This window comes from Neomonachus schauinslandi, chromosome 2 (genome assembly GCF_002201575.2).
Source record: "Neomonachus schauinslandi chromosome 2, ASM220157v2, whole genome shotgun sequence".
In the NCBI taxonomy this organism is placed as follows: domain Eukaryota; kingdom Metazoa; phylum Chordata; class Mammalia; order Carnivora; family Phocidae; genus Neomonachus; species Neomonachus schauinslandi.
In genome coordinates, this window is record NC_058404.1 from 175,952,651 (window position 1) to 175,965,990 (window position 13,340).

General features: G+C 36.3%; 1 pseudogene; it reads left to right on the forward strand.

Moving 5' to 3' along the window:
* The first annotated feature begins 303 nt into the window (after window positions 1–303).
* Window positions 304–3,899, forward strand: LOC110580185 (annotated as a pseudogene).
* Window positions 3,900–13,340: the final 9,441 nt, after the last annotated feature.

Here is a 13,340-nt window from a genome sequence, read left to right on the forward strand (position 1 = left end):
GGCAAGAGACAGAATGAGGAAGTCAATGCACATCTTCAATCTCATCTTTTTGCCTAGGTTTGGAGTCTATTTACACATGGAAATTCCTAAATTCTCTCTTTCTTGGAATTGTGTATATTGGGAACCTACTTTTCAACTCCTCAACTTTAAAACCACTTACAATTTAAGGGGACATTTTTCTAAATACATCATATAAATACTCAAATTGAAATTTAAAATGTTCTGGTGTTTCTCGAGAGAGTGGGACATCCGGGTTGCAAGCAAGCTTCTTTGTCTCACATGCAACAAAAGAGTGATTTAAAAATGGGCGATGTTGACAAGGGCAAGAAGATTTTTGTCCAGAAGTGTGCCCAGTGCCATACCGTGGAAAAGGGAGGCAAGCACAAGATAGGGCCAAATCTCTATGGTTTATTTGGGTGAAAGACAGGTCAGACCCCTGGAGTTTCTTACCTGGATGCCAACAAGAACAAAGGCATCACCTGGGGAGAGGAGACACTGATGGGGTATTCGGAGAATCCCAAGAAATACACCCCTGGAATAAAACTGGTCTTCACTGGCATTAAGAAGACAGCGGAAAGCACAGACTTGATAGCTTATCTCAAAAAAGCCACTAAGAAGAGTAATAGTTGGCCACTGTTTTATTTATTACAAAACAAAAATGTCTCATGACTTGTGTACCATATTTAAATTGGCCTCATACAACAGAATTCAGATCAAGGATGGCTGATAGAATATTTCTTTTGAACAGTCCTGATTTAAATAAGATTGGCTTGTTGTTAAATGAATATGATCAGCTCTTTGAACTTTGATAGTGATTCTGGTTCAGCAAGTCATTGTCACTGTTTTCCTCTTCTAAAAATATGATTGGAATTGATTAGTAATGTTCAGCTTTTCACAGAGATGGTAAGTGTCATGTCTAAACCTACAGGAGACTGATCTTAGATTTAGATGACTGGTTATATTAATATATTTCAATATTGAGGAAATCCCTTCACTGTCTCATAGAACAGCAAGACTCAGCTATGTTTCAAGTTGTGTTCGTTAGTCTGTTAAAGGCAAGGGCTGGCAATGTCCACTTTATCTTTCTGGTCTTAACCATGCCAATGTAATTAAAATTCCCTGCCTCTAAAATGTTGCCTTTTGCTTAATGAAAGGAATTTTAGTGGGTGGTTTATGTATAATATTAAATAAAGAACATTCAACACTTCTCATATTTTATAGATTATCTTATAGATGATAAGGTCAGATGCTTTTAAAATTCAGTGTGACAAGATATAGTAGCAAACTTGTGAGTTCTTCACTAAGTCAGACTAAGTTATAATTCAGGATTGTCTTCTAAACAGCTATTCAAAAACACAACTGTAGAATTACCATATATGTATGATTGGTAAGGGTATTTTGCCAACTCGTTCGAAGGCTTCAAGTAGAGGAGATACATCATCAGCACAAATTTGTAGATTATGTGATAAGGCTTAAGATAATTAAAAAACAAAATCACAAAATAAATGTTCTGGTGTCTCAAAGTGTTTGTTGTTTATTAATTCATTTAAGTTGACATCATAGTGGTGTTTCATTTACTGTGCTATTGAAGTAGTTTCTTAGCACAATGATGAAATATATTTATTACAGAACATTACTTTGCTAGATATCACACTGCTGAAGTTACACTTACGGGCAATATTAAGGGGTCTATTTCTCTACAATGTGGAAACTAATGGGAGTTCAAAGAGTAAAAGCCATATTACATCCCAGTTCTCTGTTACAGTAAGCTCATCTGAGAATTAGTTTTCAACTACGTATTGAGTAAGTTGTTTATTGTTAGGGGCCTCTGTTGAAGAGGTGAGGAGTGGTTGTAATTGAAGGTGTTTATCTTGGAAGTTTCTGGGAACTTGGGAAAAAAAGAGGTCCCAGCACTGAGCCAGTGTGAATGGAATTCAGTGATTGGAAGGTAGCACAGTGGGAAATAAGATACAATGAAGGAGACAAAGCCAACAGAAGCAGAGACATGGAACAAGCTTTGAACAATTGATAGGAAGAAACAATCTAGGCTATTGTACTGATGTGCCCAAGCACTACAGTTGCAAAATTACAAAAGGTGGGCAGTTCATTCAGAGGTCACATAGGGACTTTAAGTGATAAGTAGCAGAGTCAAATTCAATAGGGAAAAATAAAACTGCATTTTATCTTACAATTAGTTTCAAGATTGAATCAGATACCTATCCTATGATATATGGCAGAATAATCTCATACTTTAATTCAAGTTAAGAAATATTTATTGATAATTTTTACATACATGTAGAAAATAATAGTAAGTGAAAGAATAGGACAATCTCTGACTTTCAGAATCTTGCATAAGAATTTCTATGGACATAATAAAGGATAGCTGAAAAGACATTGTAAGCCACGTGCCACAATAGAGATACAAAGCGAGCAGCAGAGTGATCTAATGGAGGAAGCCAGCATACCTAGTTGAAAGCCAAAAGCTTTCCTTGGAAGATATGGCATTTGATATGGTCAATAAAAGAGGATAAATTATTGAAAATCAGAAATGGTATAAATATATTCCATGCAGGGAAAAATGTTTAGACAATATCATAGACGTAGAAAAGCACAGGATTTATTTCTAATTTGTCAAAATAATTATTATAGATATGTGTATTCATATGTATATATAAAATTATTATATGTATATGTATTATATATACACATATGTATTATATGAGTATATATACATATGTATTATATGTATACACACACACAAACTGATGAAAGACTGACAAAATGGATTGAGATTCATGGTGTTCTTTTTCCCTCATTACCTTTTCCTAAACTAATAAAAATAAACTCTACTCTCTTGAACACATAAAACAGATTTGGTCAATAAAAATTCACTCCACTTACTACAGTGATTGTACATTTATTCTTTTATTCATTCAACCAACCAAAAGACATCAAGTACTTGCTGTAAAATAGGACGTACATAAAATGTTGGCATGAACAAATAAAATCTCCAGCTTCACTGAGCTTATATTCTAATGAGGGATATAGAATAACTGGTGATGGAAAGAATAGGGCTACTTGAGAAATTATACAGAAAGTCCTTCTGAGGAAATAACATTTAAATGGCAAACTTAAAAATGTAATGAATCACTTAATGGAAAGAGCCAAGGAAAGAACTGACCAGAAATAGGGAAGAAATACAAAGTTGCTAGTATGAGGTCATTCTGTGGCAAGTCACAGCCAACAACAACCTTAATAAATTGATTACAAAAGTGACTGCCGTCCTCCACCCTTTCTTTCTCTGTCTGTTGTGATATGATATTCCAACTCTTTCCATCAAGTAGTGGAGTCTATTCCCCCTCTGTGTGAATCTGAACTAGCTTTATAACATCCATTGGCCAGGAGAATGTGGTACAACTGGCTTTGTGTCAGTTCTCTGTCAGGCTTTGACACTTAACTCATGTTTTTGGGAATCCTGTTACTTCCATGAGAACAAGCCTGAGGTAGCTTGTTGGAGGATAAGAATTCCGTGGAACCTAGTTGATTCAGTTCATTTGCCACAGCTAAGGGCCAAGATGAGCTAAGCTGAACTGCAACTGACCTATTAGATGACCATGGGTGTGACAGAGTAGGCAGTTTAGCTAGATATGAGCTAGAGAAAAGGGTAGTGGTAAACACTTGTTTGTGGTTTCCTACCTCCTGGGATTATCAGACCAAGAAAAGCAGGTGCAGAGCATGCACTCCCTTTCCAGCCTGTGTCCTACAATTAACCTCTAGCTTCATTATAATATATTTACATTGCAGTTTCGACCCCCTCTCCTCCCACCATAGGTGAAGATGGCCATGACAGTTCTGGCAAGAACTTTGTAGGGCTAAAACCTCCCCCTCCTGTCCAGTAGAAGGAGTCCCTTAGATGACTGGAAACATCCTCAGTAGGAGATCACCCTAGCTAGGAGCCAAGACCTATGCAAACAAAAAAAGAAAAGGCACCCAAACCCCACTGCTGTTGCCACCTCTGGGCCCTCCTGCACTCCCGTCTTGAGAGTGTCCTGTCCTTAATAGATGGCTTTGTGCTTGCTACTTTCCTTCTGGCCGTCTTGATGATCACGATCCTCACAGACACCTTCGTAAGGAATCCAAGAACCGAAACCTCCCTTCATACGATGCAGGATCTCCCACTGGTAGCAGATGCTTGATTGAGCCCAGTCAATATCAATCAGGCCTGGTCCAAATCAAAAAAAGCACAGAGCCAATCTGTAGAGCCTTGAGTGACAATAAATTGCTGTTTAAGCCACGAAATTTTAGGATGATTTGTTATTCAGCAACTGATGTTTGCTATAGTCTCTTAAGCAAGAAAAGATACTTAATTTTACATTCCAAAATTTTTCAAGTTGGTTCAGACGCTTACCATTAATGACCCAAATGTTTTCTGCCAGCATATTGGTTTTTGTTGTTTTTTTTTTTTTTTTGTCCTTAGACTGATACTCTTATAAGATAATTGCTATTTTTCAAAACATAATTTCTTTATATAACAGTTTCCAAGATAGGAAGAAATAATATTTCTTCTCCTCATTTCTGTTTTGTCCGTGGAGAAAGAAAAAAAGTCCTATTCAGAAGTCCCTCAATATGGGGTGCCTGGGTGGCTCAGTCATTAAGTGTTTGCCTTCGGCTCAGGTCATGATCCCAGGGTCCTGGGATCAAGCCCCACATCAGGCTCCCTGCTCAACGAGAAGCGGGCTTCTCCCTCTCCCACTCCCCCTGCTTGAGTTCCCTCTCTTGCTGTGTCTCTCTCTGTCAAATAAATAAAAAAAAAGTTAAAAAAAAAAAAAGAAGAAGAAGAAGAAGTCCCTCAGTATATTTCTTAACATCTTGTTGGCCAAGATTGGGTTACTCACTCCAAATGCATTACATATATAAAAGAAATTAAAAGGAAATTGACAGGCTTGCCTTATTATGATTTATTCCATGGACGTGTTGCCACCCAAACAAAAGTAAACATCCAAAAATTAAAGAAGGTGAAGAAAGCTGATAACTAAACAATGAAGAACAAAGGCAAAAAAATTTAACTTTTAAAAAAGGTTTCTGTTAATTACCCCATAGGCAGCATGTCTGAAAAAGCATAGAGAATAAAGAGGAAAGCAGTTAGATGATCTTGGAGAAGAGGACACGTATGAATGTACCCATTCATACAGGGAGCCATGGTAAAGATTTTGGATTTTTTAAGTTTGAGGGAAAGTTACAGCAGCATTTAAGGTGAGTGGGGAATGGATCGTAGGTGAATAATATAGGAGAGTAGGAACAAAGAAACCAATTGGGAGGATACTTTCCAAACTCAAAGTGAGAGAATAGGACTAGTGTGACTTGGACTAGAGTAGAAGTATAAACAGAGAATGTGAATGGATTCAGGATTAGTTTGAGAAGAAGTGGATGGATTTCTGGTGATTTTAGGGGCAGACTTACTGATAAAGTGAAGGGAACAGAGCACTGAAGATTGGTTTCAATGTTTCAGTGTCACTGGAGTTCATGGCCTGGCCATTTCTTAAAACAGATTATGACTGGTGCAAGGTTTGGAAGAGAGAAGGAATGTTTCAAATATTTTTTTTTTAATGTTTTATTTATTCATGAGAGTCAGAGAGAGATAGAGAGAGGCAGCGGCAGAGGGAGAAGCAGGCTCCCCACTGAGCAGGGAGCCCGATGCGGGACGCGATCCCAGCACTCTGGGATCGTGACCTGAGCCGAAGGCAGAGGCTTAACCATCTGAGCCACCCACGCGCCCCTGTTTCAGATATTTTTAAGTTTAAAATATCTATTAGACATTCAAGAGAAGATAGTCAGAAAGCAATCAGATAAACAAATTTATATCCACTGAGGATTTAGGAATGGAAATAGAGATATGATCAAGCAATTCCATACTAAGAATTTAATACCCTCCCCAAAATTGAAAGCAGAGACTTAAGCAAACATTTGTACACCAATATTCATGGCAACATTATTTGCAGTAGCCCAAAGGTGAAAACCACCTACATGTACATCAGTGGATAAATGGATAAACAAAATGTGGTATATATATACAATGGAATATTATTCAGCCTTAAAAATTAATGAAATTCTGGTACATGTTAAAATATGGATAAACCTAGGGGCACCTGGGTGGCTCAGTCGTTAAGTGTCTGCCTTCGGCTCAGGTCAGGATCCCAGGGTCCTGGGATCGAGCCCTACATTGGGCTCTCTGCTCAGCGGGAAGCCTGCTTCTCCCTCTCCCACTCCCCCTGCTTGTGTTCCCTCTCTCTCTGTGTCTCTCTCTGTCAAGTAAATAAAATCTTAAAAAAAAAAAAATATGGATAAACCTTGAATTCCTGGTGATAATAGAATAGAATAGAATAGAAGTGATTATCAGGTTCTAGGAGGAGGGAGGAATGAGGACTTACTGTTTAATGGATATAAAGTTTCAGTTTTGGAAAATGAAAAAGATTTGGAGATGATTGGTGGTGATAGTCGCTCAACAATCTGAATGTACTGAATGCCACTGAACTGTACACTTAAAATAAGTAAAATGGTAAATTTCATGTGTGTTATTTATTTGAGAGAAAGAGAAAGAGAGACAGAGAGAGTGCAAGCGGGAGAGGCAGAGGGAGAGGGAGAGAGACTCCCAAGCAGACTCCACACTGGGAACCGAGCCAGCCAGGGGCTCAATGGTGCAGCTCTGGAATCATGACCTAAGTGGAAACCAAGAGTAGGGTACTTAACAGACTGCACCACCCAGGTGCCCTGTATGCATATTTTAGCACAAAAACAAGTAACAGCACAGACTGACATGGGACATTTTGTATATGATATTGTTTTTCCCTCTTACACTTTCTAAGTTGAAGTAGCCTGCACTATCACTAAATGTCGATTGCAAAATAGACTCAGCTTATTTTCTTTTTGAAAGGAGTCCCATATTAAAATTTAATATTATTGGTAGTATTACTAGAACGAACACATGAGGATATACCGTGGAGTCAAACAGTACACCAAACAAGGTAAAACTGTCTTGAAATCAGAGACTTCTCCAGAAAAAAAATAGAATTTGGACTTTTCTCTCTTGCTATCTTCCTTTAGTGTTGATTCATCGAGTTACTGAGTCTTATCAATTCTATTTCCACAATATTCGTTTTATTCTGTACGTCTTTTCTTTTTTTCATGTTTTAAAACCTTTTATTTACATATTTAAAAAGTGTGCATTCCAATGATTAAAATCATTTGAACAAAAAAAACAATGGCACTCTAATTAAACCGCATTTTACAGCCTGCAGGACACATTGGGCCAGCTTGGTTCTTACTCTAGATTTCACTGTCAACCCACCCAGCTTCTTCCTTCACCAATGACTGCGCAACTGGACTTCGCTTGCTCATGTGTCTCTATAGTTCTTTTCTAATCCCATTTGAATTACAGCTCTCCATGAAACCATTGAAGTTATCTCATGGAACGGTTGCGAATTATTAGTTTAAAGCCCTAAAATGGCTGGGATCACAAATGTGTAATGCATCACTGTGTCTGTCATGCCTAACACAGCTCCAATCCCCTCACAGTTGTTTAATAAATACCTGTTTCAATAAATGAACTAACACACCAGACTGTGGTCCAACTTCCTTGTTCTTGTTTTATCTGCCTTCATCCTTTCAAATGGAGTTTTATATGTAATGGAAAAGGGGAAAAAAAGGAAGGAAACGAAAAGCACATTACAGAAAAGTAATAACCCAGCTGAGATTTAGCAATAAACGAGATCTTGCTGAAAAATACATAAGACACTTCGGGGGAATCACACACTCTAAAAACAGAACAAAATCTAAGACTACATTAAGAGAAACAGATTTTCCTAGATATGAAAAGTAATAGTTCCACTACTCTGTCCTAATAAAATTATCCAGAGTTGTTTTTTTTTTTTTTTTTCAATTCTGGGCACCATGTTTGAAGAGAGGCATTGACAAAATTCCTGAATTGAAAGGAATTGGATATATTTGCTCAGTTCCAATTGAGTTTGACAAGCAGGAAAGAGATGTTTGCAGAGCAGACAAAGAATATTTGAAGTCCAGAAAAGTTGATTACACAGATGACCCCAAGAATCAAGGTGAATGAGGCTGTACATATGAGATGCACCTTTCTTTTGTACTTTCAGAACTGGAATATTGCTTTGATTGTTCTGACAAAGTACAATTATCCCAAATGGTCTTTAAAAATTCCTATTAGGATTCTTAGGGTCTAGGAGGCTGGAGAGCAATTATTGACATCTTGTGATCATTTTCCTGGCAATTCAGCAACCCTTATGCACCTGCCCAGCCAAGTGTCCCCATTCAAAGTCCCATGCTTCTCTCCTGAAAAATCAGTTAATAACTTGCCTTCCTGCGTCCAGCCATTTGTAAACTTCCTTATCTAATATTATTTATAATTCATTGGCACAGAAATGATAAAGTAGATGGACATTTTCTAAAGTAAAAATAAGAGAATTTTAATAATCTTATCAAGGTAAATGATAGTCTTAACAATCTTTTTGATAGATAGTATCTGATATATTATGTTTGACTCTTGGATACAAATTTTAAGAGACACATCAACAAATTAGAATGTGTCTGGAGGGGAAAAAAAGTGATGTTGGAATGTCTGGCTGATGGGTTGGGAATATTAACCATGAAAACGGTCATATCTTACTAACCTTTCAGTGGCTGCCCCATTGAAAGGTTAGTAAATCCACTGTTACTTCCAAGTAACATACTAAGAAAAATGAGTGAAAGTTACAAAAAGGAGATGAATTTGGCTCAGATTAAGGAAGGCATTTCTAATTGTTATGATTTTCCAAAAGTAGAACATTTAGCCTTACAAAAGAGTTCACCAGAAGTTCAAAACTTTAACTATTGACCAGATTACTATATATGCAAAATTATGAGGAACAGATTTTAAAAGGATTATAAGAGGGATATTGGAGCATGCTTTATTATTTATTTATTCTTACTATCATCCATGAAATAAATATTATTACTTCTATTTTATATAAAGAAAGTGAAACATACAGAGTTTAAGTAACTAGATAAGTCTATAACTGGTAACAAGTAGAATTTGGTTTCCAGTTGAATTTGGTTCTCTATGACCATAAAGTCTTATCTTTAAATGCCATGTTTACAGCACTGGAAAACAACAGAACGTACAGAAAGAATTTGTCAATAGCAGTTTTCTGAGTGGTAAAATTTGAAAAAAACCAAACTTTCTTCACCTGTATTTTTAAAATATTCCCATAATAAACATTAATTATCTTAAATGAAATTATGACTACTGCATGTTTTAAAGCAAAAGGGGAAAAATATTTTCAATTAATCTTTTTTAATTTTTTATTTCAGGAAATCTCTCCTCCAAATAAATAATTTTTCCTTTTATTTCAAAATCATTTAAACCAAGAGAAAAATAGCAAGAATCAATCAAAGAACTTTATAGCAAGAACTTCCCCATTATCATTTTACCATATTTCTCTTTTGTGTCTTCTGTGTGTGTGTATGTTTGACCATTCATAATGTCACTTCTCAAATTCTATTCCAACACCACAGGATTCATTGAAATCTTCCATCTTTCTATATTTATAACTCCCTTATGAACACTAAAATAATATGGTTCCCATTTTTAACACCTCTTTATTTGCTCATTCATTCTGTACACATACAGAAACTAATATCCCCACCACGGGTGCTGCTTCCTTAGGTCTAGCCCGCTGGTCATGACTATGCCAGTTTCCACCTCAGTCAGGGCCCTGTCCCATCCATCCTACCAAAGAGAGGAGCACTGCCTGCCAAATTCTCAAACGAGCCAAGGGCAAGGAAGTAGTAAAGAAGAAAGGGAGACCACTTCCAGTATACTCAATTTTCAGGAAGTTTCATATATTCTGTTCTTTTAAAAATCTTCTTTCAAAATGTGTATTATTCACCTGTTGGATCTTTGTTATTCAGGCTTTAAAAAATAAAATGATAGCCTTTCTTACGATTCTTATCTCTTTATACTTTTCTTTTGCATTCTTACAGGATTTGTCAGATGTATACTCTACACCCATAATTTGATTCTCTGAAGTTTCAATTATGTTCTCTATTGGCTTCAATACTGGATTTTAATGCTGCTATTACATTATAGTTACCTTGCAGGACTTCCTTACATCAACCCTGGTTTCAATAGGAATGAAGCTTTTGTCCTTGTATCTTATTCTATTCTTCTCCAATTTTGATTTTATGTCACTTGAAGCCATGGGTCCTTAAAACTATTAATAAGTCCAAGTAGATATTTTCTTTTTTTATTTGCAATCATAACCAGAAGCATAATCTCTTTTTGGTAATTTTTTCTTTTTCTTATGTTCAGTAAATTTTATATATCCTATGCCCTATTTATTTGCTTGCTTACCATTTATTGAAGAGTTTTCTCTAAATGTGATTTTTTTTTTTTTTAAGAGACAAGATGAGCATCACTTATCTCTGTTCATGATGCGCTGGAGAATTCTAACATTTTCTCTTTCGCATGTGCTGCCAGAGAATAGAGCAGTTTGTAGAGCTTCACTCCCAATTTCCAGTGACTGGCAGGCATTCTTCTCATGAAGATTTGCTATTTTGATAGTAGAAAAAGAAACTTCATCTTCTTCGGTTGCCTGGAATTGACATTTAGTTCAGATATAGTAAGTGAAAAGGCACATTTTCTTGCATGCACTGTTTTTTGCTTTTTCTCTGCCTCTGCTCCCGACTAGTTGTCTAGAGACAGCACTGGGGAGATGGTGACAGCTCTCAGAGCCTTTCAAGAGCCCCCCTGAGCATACCTCTTCCCAACTCCATGTTCATGGATGACATACTGGACACTTGAAAGGGATCACTGTAGGAATGTTTACAACATGAAAATATGTAAACATTACAAAGGAGGGCTTATCTTTCTGGAAAGCCAGTTGTAAAACCTTCTCCAAGACACCACTGGACTAATGCCTATTTTACCTCCTATGAAGCCAAACGGATGTTTCTATCTAAGAGAGTTTACCTTCTGAAATATGCAAGGTGCAGTTCTCATTTCATCTTTATCAAATGACAGAACTGAAAATTTCTCACCAATTCAATAGCTTGACTGTGAATCTTTGTTTATGTGCCATTATAATCATGAAGATTTTCAAGAAAAAGCTGAGAGGGTAGAGAGTGGGAGTAAATTTAAAAGAATTTTTTTTTTCCCCTGGGATTTCTAGTTTAGCATCATTTTTAACCTGAAAGTTCCATAAAGACAAATATTTTAATGTTTTTCTTTCTATAACTTATTTCCCAAGAGGAAATGATTTTTTATAATTGTCCTCGGTCATAATGTAAATAAATGTAAAAGTGTTACTATGTGAATTAATTATGCATTTGTAGGTAAAAAGAAGCTGGCAATTGTGAACATTATATTATGTTATTTATTTTCTTTTACTTTTAATAGTTCTAAGTTTCTGGATATTGAAAACAACTTAAAAGCCTATTTATTATTTAGCTTTCAAAACATGATTAATACAATCTTAGTCCTTCTAAATAATACAAGAACCCATTCATTATCAAATATTTATTGAATGTCTAATGTTATCCACACTTATCTTAGTGATAGGACAGGGATATAACAAACACTCTGGCCTTCATAGAGTTATCATTCTGTTGAGGAGTTTTCAATTTAGATCATTATTTACCTTATTTCACTTTGTACAAATGGCTTTACTTTACTTTTTTATCTACCTTTCTCCAAAACCTGATTCTGGTGATAGCATTTTGTTATTGACTAAACTTTCCAGTGTTTACATCCTACTTTGCTTTAGGCAAAGGCGATAAAGAAAGCATCAGCTGAATCATCTTAAAAATATGAAGGAGAATCTTTCCCAAAATGTTTTGTCATGAAACTTGCCTTTCCATAAACATACCTCTTTTAAAATAAATGTATCAGATAGCATGTACACATATATACATTTATTTACTTTTGTTTACATCGAAAAGGACAGAGATATATGTAAGATTTAAGTATCAGTTTCTTTTCGATGTCATTGTTTTGCAAGGATCTTTGGTTGGTGCCCCTGAGCTTTGAGTCCCTTTTTGAAGTCAGTATTGTTACTAGCTACCATGCAGGATTCTTCATACAAGTACTCTGTATTTCTGGAGTAGTGTGTGTGTGTGTGTATTGTGTTGTGGTGTGTGTGTGTGTGTGTGTGTGTTAATGACTGAAGCATAAAAACAGGAAAAATTTTTTTCATTTTCCTGTAGTGAATACTGTTTTCAAAGATGAGATGTATGTAAAATAAAACCAGTCTCGGGGGCGCCTGGGTGGCTCAGTTGGTTAAGCGACTGCCTTCGGCTCAGGTCATGATCCTGGAGTCCTGGGATCGAGTCCCGCATCGGGCTCCCTGCTCGGCAGGGGGTCTGCTTCTCCCTCTGACCCTCTTCCCTCTCGCGCTGTCTCTCATTCTCTCTCTCAAATAAATAAATAAAAAATCTTAAAAAAAAAAAAGCAGTCTCAGATGCCACTCTGATTTGAGCACACTCTAAAACCTTCCCTTATAAAAATTAGAAAATCCAATGCCTGTGATCCTTCAAAAAATAAATCCAAAATATAAAAGAAGAAATCCCTAGGTGTCATGAAAGAAGAGAAAACCCAACAACAGATCTGTGAGTTTGTGGGCTGACAACACAGGGCCGCTAGTCAGCATGGGAGAGGGTGGAGGAAAATGGGATGGGATGAAAATCTCAGTTCTAAGGGAACAGATTAGGCTTTATGACACTGAGGTACAGTGGAAATCAAGACCTTAGCATAGAAGTGGGACATTAGAAATATCTCACCTTCAAAAAAGGAGAATTAGCAAAACTTGTTGTTTCAGGGAGGTAGCACAAAATTTGTCTCTCCCAAATACTAGATATACATAAAAATATGTTGTAAGAAACAAGGAAATAAACAAAAACTTTTTTTTTCTTTTTTGCTAAGTATGGGATTTAAGTCTAATTGTAAGGCATCTTAGTTCCAGAAACTATCAGAGAAAATCAACCAGACAGTGATGCCTCTAAGGCATTTGGCTGAAAAAACAACACAACACAACGACAACAACGGAATCTCTGAAAGAACATGTTCACAACCCGAGTCACATTTTGTTCCCCCATGGAAAAGAACTACCTGTCAAAAATGACTTCACATTAAAAACTTACAAACCAGCAGGAGCTAGAATCTGTAAGGCAATGAGTAAGAAAATTACCACTTCAATTTTGAAAATCCTAAGATAATAGTACAATATGAAAATGATTATAAAACACATCTTGTATCTCACCACTTCTTATAATCATCGCTACTA